The following is a 17,806-nucleotide window of genomic DNA, read 5'->3' as shown; positions in this document are numbered from 1 at the left end:
AATGGGCTGCTAAGCACCGAAAGTGGCGTTCGGCCACAAAGTGGGTTTCTCAGACCCTAGTGTCCCTTGAAAGGGAGTAAATAAGCTCCATGCCAAAAATTGGAGCGATAGGAGATGGTTAAGCGGTCTCGAACCGAGGCACACGGCCTGACAGCTCCGAAAACCGGGAACCGGGCTCCGAAATGGGAAAAATGGCCTACAGCCACAAAATGTAGCCCACGGCCACTGAGAGATGATCTACGGGACCTCTTCCTCCCCTCAGGAAAAGAAACAGAGAAAATCGAGTCTGGTTCACAAACCGAGGCAAGGCACAGAAGAGGGTTCGGAAGTCCGGAGGCAGGGTTCACAGCCGAGACTCTGAGACTTCTGAACGAGCACATTATGCAACATCACCAAGCGCTCAATTGGTGACGTCTGAGTCTTAAGGTCGGTCAAAAATGGGGTGTCTACACTAAACAACAGGCAAATACCTCCATACACGTGTATGGAGAGGGGGGAATGTGGATGCCAACTGTCACAGCTGGCATAAAATATCTGCCAAAAGCAAATGGAAAGGGGTCGGCGGGAAAATATGGCCGATTGACCAAAAACAATGGCCGGCCGACCAAAAACATTGCCGACCGACCAAAAAATTGGCCGGTAGCAAGAATACAAGGCCGGTGGCCTCAAGCCATGGCCGGTGAGGTGTGGGGATGGCCAATAAGCCATTCCCTGCCCTTAAAAGTAAAAACACTAGTGTTTGGTGCACAGCCAAGCACAAAATAAACAAGTCGAGAGGTCTTGAGGCAAGGCACGCGACCGAAACCTCCGAGAACTCAAGACGAACACGAACATGGATGATCACCGAGTGTTCAAACAATGACGTCCAAGTCTTGAGGACAGTCAAAAATGGGGTGTCTGCAGTTGCCCCTCTTTGACAGAACTCGAAAGTCATAACAATGACAGGAGTGAGTGTCAAAGCCCAGAGACGACCCATTTTTGACAAGGCCAAAGACTTAGACAAAGCATACAAGCTAGCAATATATGTGCCCGTAGGCAGGGGCAAGATGCAAAGAACATGCATGATGCCGAACATAACTTATGACTATGCAAAGAGAGCTGTAACGAAGCAAATACATACAATAAATGCAACAGTTTAGGCAGACGGATGCAAATCTAACTACATTGCATGCAGAAAGGATGTAAGAGAATTATTCAATTCTCGCTACGTCTCACGCGGAGAGTACAATACCTGTCTAGTTCGTCTAGTCGTGCCAGCTTCAAATGAACCGTACATACAATATCGTGCTTGAAAAAGAAAGAAAACTTAACAGGCACAATATTGTTAGAAACATGCATAGCAATGCAAGTGAGAAGTGCGTGACAAAGCAAGTGAAAGGGTGCATGACAATGCAACCTAAGTGTGCACATAACAATGTGCAAAGGGGCACAAGACAATGCAACCTAAGGGTGCGAGACAACGCGGGTGGAAGGGTGCAAGACAATGCAACCTAAGGGTGACTCATAACAATGCGGTGAAAACAAGCATAACAATGAAAGTGGAGTATACACAACAATGCAATGCACTAACAAGTGCAGGTAAGGTGCGCAAAACAGCGCGAGCAATGCACTAACAGATGCAGGTGAGACGCGCAAAATAGCGCGAATGAAATGCAATGCAACGCACCAACAGGTGCATATGATGTGCGCAAAATAGCGCGATGCGCAAAATAGTGCGAATGAAATGCAATGCACTAACAGGTGCATGATGATGTGCGTAAAATAGCGCGATGTGCAAAATAGTGCGAATGATGCAAAATGCAATGTAACGCACTAACAGGTGCATATGATGTGCGCAAAATAGGGCGATGAAATGCAATGCAATGCACTAACAGGTGCATATGATGTGCGCAAAATAGTGCTATGCGCAAAATAGTGCGAACGAAATGCAATACACTAACAGGTGCATGATGATGTTCGTAAAATAGCGCGATGCGCAAAATAGTGCGAATGATGTAAAATGCAATGCAATGCACTAATAGGTGCATATGATGTGCGTAAAATAGCGGGATACGTAAAATAGCGCGAATGCAATGAAAAATGCAATTCACAAACAGGTGCATATGATGTGCGCAAAATAGCACGAATGCAATGCAATGCAAGGTGCATAAAATAGTGCGATGAAGTGATAGTATTGTGGATACAAAAAAAAAAAAAAAAAGGGGGAGGACATAGTCCAACCATGCTGGAATCATGAGAGGAGGAAAAACAAACAATCAGGCGCGTATACAACGCAATTGGAGTCAAATTCGAAACACGCTGAAATCGCGTAAGGAAAAGGGACACTCAAACCACGCTGAAATCGTCAGAGGAGGTCCAAAACAAACTGCCCAGGTGTGTTCAAAACACAACCTAAGATAAAACCCGCCCAAGGCCACGCTTCACTGCCTGATATAAATTCCAAACACGCTGAAATCGCGTAAGGAAATGGGACACTCAAACCACGCTGAAATCGTGAGAGGAGGTCCAAAACAAGCCGCCCGGGCATGTATACAACGCAACCTGAGATAAAACCCATCCAGGGCCATGCTTCACGCGTCCTGAGATAAATTTCAAACACGCTGAAATCGCGTAAGGAAAAGGGACACTCAAACCATGCTGAAATTGTGAGAGGAGGTCCAAAAACAACCCGCCCGGCGCGTATACAACGCAACCTCAGATAAATTCCGCCCAGGGCCACGCTTCATGCGTCCTGAGATAAATTCCAAACACGTTGAAATCGCGTAAGGAAAATGGACACTCAAACCACGCTGAAATCGTGAAAGGAGGTCCAAAAATAACCCGCCCAGGCGCGTATACAACGCAACCTGAGATAAATTCCGCCCAGGGCCACGCTTCATGCGTCCTGAGATAAATTCCAAACATGCTGAAATCGTGTAAGGAATGGGGACAGGGAGAAACATAGGGACACATCCCCATGTTTTGGAATGGTATGGGCATTGGAATGTATTCCAAATGCTGTAAACCAGAAAAGGAGAAACATAGGGAGACATCCCCGTGTTTCGAAAAGAACGAGAAACATAGGGACATATCCCCGTGTTTCGGAAAGAAGGAAAACCTCTCAACGTATCTCACACAAGAGAGGAAAGAGAAAACCTCTCAACGTATCACACGCAAGAGGAAAGGACTGTGCAAGAAAGTGCAGTCATCCAAACGCGTGTCAAACGCGAAAGGAGAAAGATAGGTCTAAACGCATGCCAAATGCGGGAGGAGAAAGGTATCAATTAAATTGAACCGGAACGTCCCTGGATGAACAGTACATACAATACTGTGCAAGAACGGGAAAGAAACTAGATAGGTAAAAAAAATGCAACACAATGCATGATGTTTAAGGAATGCAATAAACAAACAAAGCGGCGTTTCGGCAAGCACCTCACGGGGTGAGTGGCGATAAACCGCTCTACTCTGATGGGGATCCCCCATCGTGTTCCTCGAACACTTACCGTCAACTCACAGTACAAAGGCGCTGAAATACTGACAAGGAGCGACGTCTGCTGGGGAAACCACGGATGCCGCTTTTCTTCCTGATCACATTCACAACTTTCTCTATTCTTCAACGGGGTGACAGACTAGGTTGGTTCAGTATCCGAAACTGAGGTGCATATCCGCTACCTCAACCTATCGGGCTTCCATACAGATTTCAAGCCGGGGATACACCCTTGGGTATCTAAACCAGACTTTAGTCTCAGAAATTCCAAACCTTTGTGTTCTAGGCAATAACCATTCGAACTCTAGTTTGCACCATTGCAATTGATCTCCTAGGAACTCATTGCGAACACAACTAAGATGCCTCTGGCAGGGATTGGTACTCCGGGAGAGAACTTCTGATTGCCATTCTGGCTTTGAAACAGTCAACACAGTATTTGGTTCACTTTGAACACACAGCTCGTACAACAAACTGCTCATCTGAACACACAGCCCATAACACAGTACTCTGTTTCTTTGAACACATAACCCATTCTGAACACTGCTTATTCTGAGCACACAGCCCATAACGCAGTACTCTCTTTCTCTGAACACACAGCCCATTCTGAACATTGCTCATTCTGAACACACAGCTCATAACACAGCACTCGGTTCATTTTGCACACGGCTCATGCTGAACAAACAGTTCAATCTGAACGTACGAGATGCAATAACGGAGCGTGCGAAAGTTGAAGCAGACTCAGGTGCTCCAAATTTTCCCTCTTTTCTTTTGCTTCACAACCTGGAACCTATAGCTTTAGATAGGTCCTGATTCCACTATTCTGACATGACCACCTGGGTTGAACCATGCGGTTTTATGAAAGAACGAATTCTGTTTTGCACAAATAGAGAGAATGGCACAGCACTCTGAGCACAAAACGATTCATTTTTGAAATTGTAAGAAATGAGTTCTTAACCGAGTATTGAGCCTACAGCTGACCACAGTCAAAATGACTTAACAAAGATAAACAACCTAAACACATCGAGTAACACTCGAAATGACTCAAAACAAGAATCGAGATAAACAAAACAACAAACACGACACTCAGACGTATTACAAAGGCAAGAGACCTCTCAGTTCGCAAGGAGCCAGTTTCTTCGGGTATTGGTTCCCACCTTTTCTCATTTGTGATTCTCACATCACTGGGCCCTCAGGCTCTATTTTTTTGAAAAAGCCATTTTCCTCACTTTTTCTCTCAACGCACATCTCTGTATTCTTCAATCTCTCATTTTTAATCCCTCCCCTAGGTGGTTAATGGATAAAGAAGATATTGCGGGCTCCTGCCCCTAACGTTCTTCTAGATTCTCATTCTTCTGAGCACAGCACTGAACTTCCCACAGAGGGGTTGCGCTACAACTGGGTGTGTAGCAAATCTGCAGCTGACATCGGTTGACGATGCTCCGCTAGGGAGTTTTGGCGTGATCAGGTTTGTCCAGATAGGGGAGTGGAATATCTTAATCCATTCTATTTCGTGCTTCGCACTTGGCTTGATACCTCGCTGCTTGGAGGATGAGAGAGCTTTTAGCCCTTTACTGATAGCTTCAACAATGTCCTTTCTGGCAGGTAGAGTGCCCTTCTTGGCATGTTGACAATGGAGGAAGACAGGACACCTGACTTCACTGTGCCCATAGTTCATCATTTTGACCATTTTTGTTTTGGCTTTCTACTGAAACAATTTTGACTAACATGAGAGTTAGATTAACATACTTGTTCAATTTTCTGATTTGAAATCATGCAAGTCAGGCTATAAGCACTGAAAATTTTCACTTTTTGGGGCCAAGAAATGGTCCAGTTTTGGAAAAAATGGAATAATTTTCGAGAAAATTAGTCAACCTCAGTAAAAATTCTCAAAAACTGTTTTTGCAAACGTCCACTGCTCAACGAGCACGAAACATACTCTTGAGATGCACAACCTCGGATTCATAACAATGGAAAACTGCCCCTTATCTAAAGGACACTGCATGGCAACGAAAAGTTGCCCTTTGTCTGAATGGCACCGCATCGCATTGTAATCAGTCTTTAAAGTGATGATCACAACCGAACTCTCGGATACAGAGAAGGCAAAGATAATCAAAACCATTATATTGACACGGTCGATTTGGAAGTGTTTGTGGCTGTACTTCAAAATGAAGTTGCCTACGTATCTCAAACATGGGAACCAAGCCTTACGTAGTTCAGGTTAAGATACCCTCGGGTACTAACCTCTCCTTTTATGCTCTAACTTTTGCCAAGGCCGCTCTTTCTGGGTTTTCAACCTTGTGAGCTATGTTTTTCTTTTCTTTTCATTTCTTCTATTTTTTCATTTCTTTTTCTTCATTTTTTTGCATTTTTCTTTTCTTTTCTTTTCTTTTCTTTTCATTTGCTCTAACTTTTGCCTGGGTCGCCCTTCTGGGTTTACGACCCAGCGAGCCTCTTAAGGGGAGAACTGTAGCTTTGTCCATGTCAAATGGTTTTGAGATCTTGACGTCATCTGAATCCAGGAGAATGGTTGCTGTTCGCTGATAATGTAGGAGTCCATCCAATGGGGGCTGAATTTGCCCCTAGTGTTGTGGATAGGAACTTAGTTGTCCTTCAGCAATACTTTCTTCTTTCCTCCCTTCTGGGATTTGGCATTCTTGCTGATCTTCGTTGATTTGCGGAATGATCCATCTTTGGCTCTTCGAGCACATCTGACATTTTTCTGGCCCCTAGTTCAAGGCGGTACTTCTGACTTAGCTTCACAAGCTTCTGTCGACGACGTCTGACCTTCTTGATCTGACTTTCTTGCCTCTTGTTCAAGGGTTGCTTCAAATCTGGCCATACAGGCCTCAAATTGTGGTTGACCGTTGAACATTCTAAATCCAAGTTCAAGGTTTGAAAGCAAAGGGGGGTCGAGTCTTAAGGCTGAGAGCGATCCTAGGCTGCACAATCTCAAGAGCGATTCCACACAAGTCTTTGCAGGATCGCGCAAAACATTTTTTGAAATCTTTTAAGAAAGCGTCTAGTCGCTCGGGCTGAAGACAATGTAGAACCAATCTGGGTCAAGCCAGGATCCTTCTCAGTACTCATATTAACAAACATGATCTCATTCCTTAAAAGCTTAGCATGCCTCTCTTTCTCTCAAATTGATCAAATTTTTTCAAATCCCGAGGAATTCCTCCCTCTTTGTTTTCACCACAGTGTTTGAAAAGTTTTGAAAAACTTAGGTCAATACAATGACTTCAAGGCATGCAAGAGCGGGTGAAATGCACTGTCGTTTCATTCAGAACTTCTGGCACAACTAGCACAAGGCAGAAGCAAACACAAGAGTGTGGAAATCACTGCTGTTTCATTCAAATCTGTCAGCACAATTGGCTCCAAGATAGAAACAGACTCAAAAGAAAGCAAAAAGACTAACACAAAACAAAATAGTGATATCCGAGGCAACACCTCCAGAATCACCCGACTCCTGTGCAACAAGACTAACCCGATACAACAAGACAGACCTGATTGACACAATATAAAAAGACTGACTATATACAAGACAACAAAACTGACTGAATACCCAAGTCAGAAAATACAAAAATTAGCATTCGCAAATGCTCAAAATAGTGCATGCCATACGCCATATCTGAAGTAACCTGGACGCCACCCGCAGGTGGACCTACCCCTGATCACATACTTGTATTATCCTCGAAATCCACCAATCCAGTGCTGACAAACTTTACTGAGCTCGGCGAGAGGATGACTTCGTTGTCAATCAAATCTTGCACTTCGTGGCGAAGGCGGAAGCAATTGTCGGTGCTGTGACCAGTTTGTTGATAGTACGCACAATACCGGATAGTATCATGGCCGGGTGGAAGGCGAGCAGGGAGAGGCCGAGGCTCGAGGGGTTTAAGATGCCCCTTTTTCAGCAAGGATTTGAAGAGCCTTGGACAAAGGCATATAGAGGGCATGGAAGACCCTGCGACCTCAGGGTTGATACTTCGAGGTTTGTGGATTTTTGCTGGCTGCACTAGCAAAGGGATCGGTAGGTATAGGCTTGGCTTGTTGATTTTTCCTGGGTGCAGAATTAGGGTTGGAGGGAACGGTTCTGGTATGATGACCCTTCTCTCGATTTTCCACTTGACTTGAACTGCCCTCGGTCTGAGTAGGGAAAGTATCATCCATAATCTTAGCCACAACTGCGAGTACTTGCTGCTTATTCAACCATCTAACTTTTAGAGCCTCAACAGCCTACTGGAGTTGTTCATAAGGATCAATGTCCATCTTCACCTTGTTCTTTCCACTAGCCTCAGCTTGGTGGACGATCTGGTTTGCTACTTCAGTGCGAAGCCCTGTTGTCATCGACATGTCATTGTCGGAGCTTGAGACAGCTTCAAGTTGGCTGAGCTCAATTACAATTCGCCCCAGAAGCGGGGGCTTCTGCAGCATGAAATTCCCAGCATACGATGCGGTTGGAGGTGGGGCCGACATTCCGTAGGCTAGATCAGCCACAAATCTTTGAAGGTCGCCAATCATTCACATCAGCTCAAAGGTGGTGGGCTCATGGGTTTGAAATAACTGAGGGTCCCCGATCGGATGTGCGGCAGGCGACCTGGGCGGGTGTGGTACCTCAACATCGGTCTCATCCTGCAAGATGATTCCTTGGTTTAGTGCGGATGCCATAACCATAATTTCCTCTGAATTCTGGGTCGTCATAAGTCCACTGAACTGGACAAAGGTGGTGTAACTGGTGACTGACGGATCTGATGAATCGGTGAGTCTTTTCCTGCTTTGCCTCAGCAGAGGAGAACACTGGTTGCTCTGAACTGAGTCTCTGAACTGAAAGAGAAAACAGGCAACATCTCAGCCCAATCAATACAGATATGGACATAGCTGAAGAACTGCATTCGACCACTGATCACTATTCCCCAAATTACTGCCCCAAAACTGAATCTGATACCCGCAAATATAACTGATTCTCAAATACCGATGCCCGCAGGCCTGATGCCCAAACTTGCAAAGTGATACATGCATTCCTGTAGAGACACACTCTAAGAGCACATAGCAAACTAGTGAGAGCCAAAACACTCCAATGGAGGGGTAGGGTTTCCCTGTCCTATTTTGTCAGGAGTTAGGGTTTCACTACGCACGTAGCGGTTTCAAACAACCTACAATCGGGTAAGAAACCTGTCCTAGTTTGGAATGGTCACTATCGATTCCGATATGCACTAGGTCAAATGGTCAAAAAGGGTGCCCCGGTAAAAACTGGGGTTTGTGTTCCATCGTGGCAAAGCTCGTAACCGGTCAGCCTTATGGACCGCTTCTCAAAGCGAGCCTCCGACAAACCGTTCAGGAATAGCAGATGGCAAACGCGATGTCCTAGGCGCACCAATGTACATGCAAAGCAAAGAAACACATGAGCGTAGTCAAAACAAGATATCATGAGTTCGAGTCAAGTTCTCTAACTCCCCAGCAGAGTCGCCAGAAACTGTGGACGCGCCCTCATGGGCTTTATGCTACCACAGTTCGGACTCGATGTCACAGTTCTTTAATCTGATCTTGCAATATGAAATGCAAGACTGATAAATCACCAAAGAGTCCAAATTCGGCAAATCGTTTTTGGAAAACAGATTTAAGAAAGAAGTGCCAAACATGGACTACTTTGCCAGATACAGAGTCACCAAAGTTGCCTAAGGCCACGTGTCCGTAATCACCAAAGTTGCCTCGACTAAGGAACTTGGATACGATTGGGGAAGGTCATCTATGAGCACCCCCGCTCGCCCGATTTGAAGACCGGCCTGTACTAAGCATGATATTTTGTGTTAAAAGCAAATGTGTTCTTATTTCGGTCAATTAGCTAGAATTTACTATGTGATGCGCACAACACACAAGTATAGACTAGATCGCCTAATTTGGAACGAAACATCGCATATTCGTTGTTTGAAAAGCGGTTTGAAGTTTGCTACTCGTAAGTAGGCTAAATCACGGATTTCGATGAATTATCCCAATTCAAGCAACCCAACCTTCACCCACAGGCATTCAGGCAGTTATATCACATAAGCAATTAGCCTCACCGTAAACATGTTGTCATGTTAACATTTACATACATGCAAGATGCTAAAGCATAAACATTCACAGTGTACTCCGACCCGAAACAATGAACATGTTAGTAATCAAATGTATGATCCAAGTCCATGTTAAGAGTGGCTAATGCATCGCAGGCAAAATACAACTAAAATAGGCTCGGCTAATCTAAAGTGGCATATGAGATGCGACAATTCGATACACGTATTCAAGTTGCAATTGAAATACTATGCAGTTAGTATGCTGCGCCGAGCCCAGTGCACGCAATACAGATGAATGATGCAAACATGCATAGCATAAGAATTCTAATTGAAACGTGCCCTAGTACTAATCATCGTAAGCGGTTAAGTAAAAGGGAGAAAGATGTGGGATTGGAAGACATTCACACACGCACGCACGCACACTTATTACACAATTGTGCCCTCTCGAGCGAGGGACCGAAAGAATAATATAAATTAATTAACAAACAAGCTAATTAAATATTACACAGCATTTAACTAATTTAAAAAATTAATTAAACTATTGAAAGCAGTAAAGTAGCCTCGGGAAGAAGGACGAATGCTTACATGCTCGGCTTCGCTCAGAAATCCATCGCCATGTCATGTTGCCTCTGTTTACACTGCCCTGCACCTTTGAAGACTACGCAAGTCTCAAAGCTACTTCTGAACTACTCCCTAAGGGTTGTGGGATGTCACCGACCAAGAGGTGAGGCCACCGGCCATGGGGAACTGGTCATCAACCATTTGTGGTAATATCGGCTAGCAATTAATGGCCAGCTGGCATTGAAGATGGTCGACGGACCATCTCTTCCTACAGAATCCTGTTTTGCTGCAGCAGAGGACAGACAAAACATGGTGATGCATTTTAAAAGCAATGTTTACACCACCACCCTCCTTATCATATTTGAGACTCAAAGGAGTATGGTTCTCGACCCTCGGGCCATCAATCACGCATTTCAATGCATGATGGCCCAAGGTGCCAAGTGTGCATTTTAATGTCAAATGAAATGCACACAAAACAAATGAGGGACCCTTGACCTCTATCATGGTTTATCAAGGGGCAAGGAATGCATGCTTAATGCTATGCAACCTAGACATGCAAGCAAGCTAATGCAACAGGAATATCCAAACAAACAATGTTGCACAAGGCAATTAGCATATATGCAAAGACGAGAATGCAAATAAGCATGTGACTTCATTCAATCATGTAACAACATGTGAGGCAAACATGTAACAGCATGTTAAGCAACGAAAAACCAGAAGAATGCATGCCAAATGCATTATCGCTTAAGCATGCAACCACATATCAATAGGTCAAGTATGCAACAACATGCGGGAATGGTCTTACACCAAGATGGACAACTCACTAATAGGTCCAAAACAGTGACCAAAATACTAAGGGATGAGGGACAAAACCACATACAAACATGCATGCAAATGGCCCATCACTTTAAGCACAAAAGGGCAACCTTTAAGCACGCTTAAAAGGAATGAAAAGTATGCAAATGTTACAATATTACATGCTCTGCAATGAAGCTAGGTGTGATGCCAAATCACATAAACAAGTCAAGCATGGCATGCTCAAGACTGAAGCCTAAGACTAGTCGAGGGACTTGAACCAAAACTACACAAAGCAAAGAGCATATGGCAAGTACGACCTGAAACAGTCCTAAATCATGCTAAAGCGAGCCTAAAACATGCAATGACCAAAGCCAAAGTAAGCTAAAACGAAGGGGCAAAATCATGAGGCATGCCAGACCATCAAAGAGGTGTTACACTACACCTAATACAACCAAACATGGCACAATTTAAGCAACCAAAACCAAAGTTAGGACATGTCAAAATGAGCCCAAAAACCCACTTAGATGGCATCCCAATGACCTAAGCATGATGGCATACACAATGACACTTTCATGAGGCATAAAACATAAACTCTTTAAGACATTAAAGAAGTGATAAGTGTAAGTTTATAAGAATGAATTATGGACTGAAATAACATTCTAGGTGATGCCAAACCACTGAAATGATCCACAGAGAGCATGCTAGTAACTTGGGCACTCAAAGCTGACAAGCTAGATTGCATGGTGGCTATACAAAATAATGCAAGCATGGCCAAAACAATGAAAAACAGAGCTTAAGCATGCTATAACAAGGCTAAAAGCTTCATGGAATTGAGCCAAAATCATGCTAAAAACACATGTTACAACATGATGCATTTTAAGGCCAAATCATGGGATTACAAGACAAGTGTATGAAGCATACATGGCATGTCTAAACCAACTCAAAACAGAGGCATATCATGGCAAAACAAAGCCTAATACATGCTGAAATGAAGCTAAAACAAACTAAACACACATGCTACCACATAAGCCATTTATGCAAGCATTAAAGACAACAAGAAGAGGGGATGACCCTCTCCTTTTTAGGACCTCAAAACCACCTCCCCACCACTGAAAATCCTCTGGATTTCAATGGTAGAGAGGTCATGCAAAGACCGAAACAATGGCCAAAAGGTATGGCCTAAAACAAGGCCTAACAAGGCCTTGGAGAGGGAAACAACCCCAAACCTCAAAGTGACATTAAACAAAGTTCTAAAACACACAAAATCAAAACTTTTAACAGTTATAGTCGAAGCTTAAAACAATAAGCAAGATAGGCTAAAAGCTTGTGCAAAAATGGGGAATAAAGGAGGTAAGTTCTCACCTTTGAAAAACCTCTTCAGGAACACCACTCCAGCACCTTTCTTTGGTCAAAACCAGTCCAAGAACCCTAACAACAATCTTCTAAGGCCTCAATAACCCAAGGATGGTGTAATGCTAGGTGTTCTAGTGCAAAAGTAAGACAAAAACTCATTTTTAGGCACAAAATAGGATCAAACAAGGGAGTATAGATACAAAAACTATATCTCACTCTCTAACCCTAATTTTTTGAACCTCTGAGGAGGGAGGGGGAGCTCCCTCTTTATAAAGGCTCAAATTCTAAAGCTTCTAAGAGAAGCTAAACAAGAGGCAAATCCCTCCATACACGTGCATAGAGAGGGAGGAATGTGGATGCCAGCTGTGTCACAGCTGGCATAAAATATCTGCCAAAAGCAGATAGAAAGGGGTCGGCTGGAAAATATGGCCGATTGACCAAAAACAATGGCCGGCCGACCAAAAACATTGCCGACCAACCAAAAAATTGGCCGGTAGCAAGAATACAGGGCCGGTGGCCTCAAGCCAAGGCCGGTGAGGTGTAGGGACGGCCAACAAGCCATTCCCTGCCCTTAAAAGCAAAAACACAAGTGTTTAGTGCACAACCAAGCACAAAACAAACAAGTTAAGAGGTCTTGAGGCAAGGCGCACGACCGAAACCTCCGAGAACTCAAGACGAACACGAAATGGATGATCACCGAGTGTTCAAATGGTGACATCCAAATCTTGAGGATGGTCAAAAATGGGGTGTCTACAGTATCGTATGGGATTGGGCGGCCTCCTACCTCGATGCCCGTGAGCAGAGCAAAATCGTACGGGGTCATCGTCATGTCTCCAGCGGTAGAGAAATGGAAAGAGTTTGTGGTGTCCCACCATCTCTCTACCAGTGCGCCAAGTAGGGACCTGCTCGCCATGAGGCACGACAGTCCCATACAGAATAAGCCAAACCCGACCTCGTCGATGATCTAGCAGACACCAGCGGGGAGGTCCATGTACCACTCTCTCGCAGACGTAGTCCCATATCCTCGGGTAAAGCGAGAGTCCACCTATGTTCAGAATAAGCAGATGAAAGGCAGTGTAAGAAATACAGTGCATGAATGTGTTTAGAATGAGTAGATGAAAGGCAGTGTAAGAAATACAGTAAATGAATATGTTTGGGATGAACAAATGAAATAAAGTGCAAAAGCGTAAGCTATGCAGAAAACGCAAAGTACATTGCAGAAAATATAAGAAAATAGTGCGTACCTCAGAGGCGTCATAGGATGAGTGAGACTCCGGCTCTCGCAGCAGGAGATCCTCTGGCGCGCCTCGTGCAAATCCGCTGAAATGACGAACTGTATCGGGCGGTAGTACATGCACCTCTGGGTGATATGTCGCTAGGTCGAAGGGTCGAACCCGAGGTGGCAATGGGATGTGCTTGGGATCTCCCTCCATCCCTGGAGAACCTCTGTCATGAGGAACGTCGTCTGCCATCTGGAAAAAAGGTGAAAAAGTGTGCGGAAATGAGCAAAATGAGTAGAGAATGCCAAAAGTCAACTCTTGAAGAGAGAAAATGGGAGAAAAAGTCAAAGCCCGGGAAAAGGCACCAAACCCAGAGAAACTCGAGGGAAATAAACCTCAAGTGGTGAAAATGGAGGTAAAAGCACTGAAAATAAATTCCAATCGGTTCAAAACGGAGGAAATCAGGAGGTTTTAGTGAATCAACTTTGTGTGGGGCGTTGAAAAATGCGTATAAAGCACGGATCTAGGAAGGAAAAGTGTCTACAGAGGAAGATGAAGCAATTTCGGCAATGGAGGTGTGAGGAAATGAGGCTTGGAGATGTGCACTTAAAGATCTATATGCAAAAAGACCAAAATGGCCTTAGATTGCCACAGGTGGCCGACCGGCCGCTATTGGTGGCCGACGGCCACCATTTGTGGCCAACAACATTCATAAGTGGTCTACAGGTGGCCGACACCCCTCCAGGGTGGCCGACATCCTTCCAGTGTTCTCCCTGTGTGTTTTGTTGTTGTTTTGTGCCCTTGGTTCTCAAGAAAGTGAAGGAATGTTCACTTTTTAGCTCAAAGTGTCTCTGCGGAAGTTTCGAACCATGTCTTCGGTGCGTGACTCATCACTAGTCAACATGAACGAGGTGTATCCTTTTGAAATATATTGTGACTCCTTCGAGAGGTAAATCGGAGGTTGCGATTGAGTTGGTGTTATTGCTAGAACGTGTAATTCTTTATTTGGTGTTTTGTGTCAAGTATGGTGTTAATCTCACATTGAACATGCATTTTCTACAATTGGCCATTGCATGCATCCTATCCTATTGCGTAGGATATGCATTTCTCTGTCTCTTGCATAGAACATGCCTTTGTCATCACTGCATAGAACATGCTTTGCTAACCTTGCGTAGAACATGCACTCTTATTGTCTTATGCTTGTTAAGTTTCTTTCTTATGCAAGCACGATATTTGTAGACGTCCCCGAACGCCCCGGGAGGAACGAGTCCCCCGTTCCGTTCGATATTAGGCTCACTACAGTTCAGGACTCTAAAATTGTCACGGTTCTAAGTCTGAACCAAAGAGTCCAAATCCAGCAAATCGTTTTGAGAAAACAGATTTTTGAAAGAAGTGCCAAACATGGACTGCTTTGCCAGATACAGAGTCGCCACCTAAATATTTTATTTTGGAAAAATTTAGGAAACCCTGACTCGTTTGCCTAAGGCCACGTGTCCGTCATTACCAAAGTTGCCTCGGCTCGGGAACTTGGGTACGATTGGGGAAGGTCACTTCGTGAGCACCCTTGCTCGCCCGATCAAAGATCGGCCTCTACTAACCATGATATCTATTTTTGAAAACATTATGCGTTCTTATTCCGGTTATTAGCCTAGATTACTATGTGATGCGCACAACATACAAGTATAGACTGGATCGCCTGAATTGGAACAAAACATTTCATGTTTGTTTGTTTGAAAATGGTTTGATGGTGCTACCCGCAAGTAGGCTAAGACGTGGATTTGCCACCCTCGGGTGGGCTTAGAAAACATGATTTTGCCACTATCTAGTGGGCTTTAAAACACACATTTGATGAATTTTTCCAATTCAAATAACCCAACCTTCACCCACAGGCATTCAGGCAGTTATATCACATAAGCAATTAGCCTCATGGTAAGCATGCTGTCATGGTAGTCACTCACACGCATGCAAGGATGCTAAAGCATAAAACTTATTTTAGACACCCCATTTTTGACCGTCCTCAAGACTTGGACGTCGCTGTTTGAACACTCAGTGATTATCCATGTTTGTGTTCGTTTGGAGTTCCCGGAGGTCTCGGCTCGCGCGCCTTGCCTCAAGATCTCCGAACATGACTGTTTAGTGTCTGGTTTCACACCAAACACTTGTGTTTTGCCTTTGAGAGGCAGGGTAGGGCTTGTAGACCATCCCCACCCACCACCGGCAGTGGCTAGAGGCCACCGGCTGGTTTTTGCTGCCACCGGCAATGTATATTGCCGGCCGGCACTATTTGTTGCCGGTCAGCACTATTTAGTGCCGGTCGGCACTACTTTTGGCCAAGATGGCATTTTTGGCCGGCCGACTACTGTGCATCTGCTTTTGCAGATATTTTAAGATAGTTGTCTTGCTTTTTGCTCCCCTCCATACACGTGTATGGAGGGATCTCCCTCTTATGAAGCTTGTCTTGTAAGCTTTACAAGACAAGAAGTTCCATAAAGGGAGGGGTTGGTGTCTTGGCTTGAGTGGTTAGACACTTGAGATATTTTGAGAGCTTAGACAGCCATTGTTAGGGTTTGAGTTTAGGGTTAGGGTTAGATACACATCCTATCTCTCTTTCCATCTCTTTCGTGCTCTAGGTGTTTTGTGTCTTACTATTGCACACAAACACCTAGTGTTTCAGCTTTGTCTAGCTATTGAGGTTCTAAGGGACTGATTTTAGTACTTTGGTGTTGGATTCAAGCCAAGGAAGGCCATTGGAGCATCATTGTTGAAGAAGGCTTCAAGGGTAAGAATCTCACCCCTTTATTTCCCATTTTTGCACCTTATTTCTACCTATCTTAAATTCGTTTTTGAGCTTGGTGTATAATACAAAAAAGTTCTTTTTTTAGACCCTCTTGATTGTTTATTAAGAGTGTTTTGTGGTTTGAGGGTGTTTGACCCCTCTTAGGCCTTGAAAGGCCTCATTTTGTGCTATTTTTGTGCTAGTTTCGGGACTTTGGTGTTTGGGCCTCTTCACCACTGAAATCTTGAGGGATTTCAGTGGTGGAGATGGTGCCTTGAAGTCTCTAAAGGGAGAGGGCCACCCCCTCTCCTTGTTGTCCTTGAAAAGGGCATGTTTTGGTCTCTAAAGGGAGCCTATGTTTGAGTGTGTGTTTGAGCATGTATAGACTGTTTTTCATGTTTATATTTCCATAATATAACATGATTTTAAATTGTTTTTGGTACTCCATGCATGCTTAGCATAGTTGCCATGTAATGCCTTGTGATCCCTTAACAAGCCTTAGGTTGTGTGCCTTTGTTTCTAGCATGTTTTAGGCTTATACTTGTGAAGGTTTTGTGCTCACCTTGCCATGTTTTAGCTCTGTCCATAGTCGTTTGGGTTGATCTTGGCATGCATAGTATAGCTCCTTTGCATTTGAGTTTGTATGCTTCAAGTATGTGAATGTGTAGAATGTGTTTCTTGCATCATTTTGGTGGTTTGGAACCACCCACCATGTCATTTCAGTTCTTTTAGCACGCCTAAATGTTTGCATTTTGTGGTCCTTCTGTTGCTTCAAGAGTTGGTACTCCATGCTTCATATTTGTGCCATGATGTATACCTCTAGGATTAGGTTTGCCTATGTTGCATGTATAGCTTGCATGAGTAGGTTAATTTGGCATGATCTCCTACATGATTTTCAATGCTTATGTTGCATGCTAATTAGTCCATGATTCCCCCTTTCAAGTGTGTTTGAAAGTTGTTCAATTTGTGCCTAAGTGTCGGCCTTTCAACACATGTATGTGTGTATGTGTATTTGGTCCCTCATTATAACACTTTGGCCCTTGTTTTAGGCCTTATTGGAGCTGCCTAAACCATGCCTCAGTCCACCTTTTTATTGGTTTGCATGCCCCTATGTTTGCTTGTATGCTTGCATAAGTTTGTTGCCATGCCATGTTGCATCCTTAGCTTGCATGCCTAGGTTGCATTGCATCTTGCATGCATGCCTTGTTCCTTGACTTAGTGATAGGAATTGGGCCTTGTTTGGTTGATTGGTTTGCATTTCATTTGACATGAAAATTGCATACTTGATTCCTTGGGCCATCATGCATGGAAATGTGTGATTGGTGGTCCGAGAATCGAGGCACATGTCCTTTTGAGTCATAAACATGATAAGGGGCATGAGTGGTGCATACATGCTTTGAATTGTGTTGCCATGCTTTGCCTTGCCCTCTGTTGTTGTGAGTTGCAGGTTCTGCAGGCTTTATTTGCCGACTGGCAGTGTAAAGTGCCGACCGGCAATAATTTATCTGCCGACAGCTTAACTTTGTGCCGGTGGCCATATCACACTGCCGGTGGCGATTCTACTCAGCCGGTGGTACTCCTCAAT

Source organism: Camellia sinensis, chromosome 3, assembly GCF_055761805.1.
Source record: "Camellia sinensis isolate YWXY chromosome 3, ASM5576180v1, whole genome shotgun sequence".
In the NCBI taxonomy this organism is placed as follows: domain Eukaryota; kingdom Viridiplantae; phylum Streptophyta; class Magnoliopsida; order Ericales; family Theaceae; genus Camellia; species Camellia sinensis.
The sequence above is the reverse complement of the archived record's forward strand: the minus strand, read 5'-3'. Positions refer to the sequence as shown.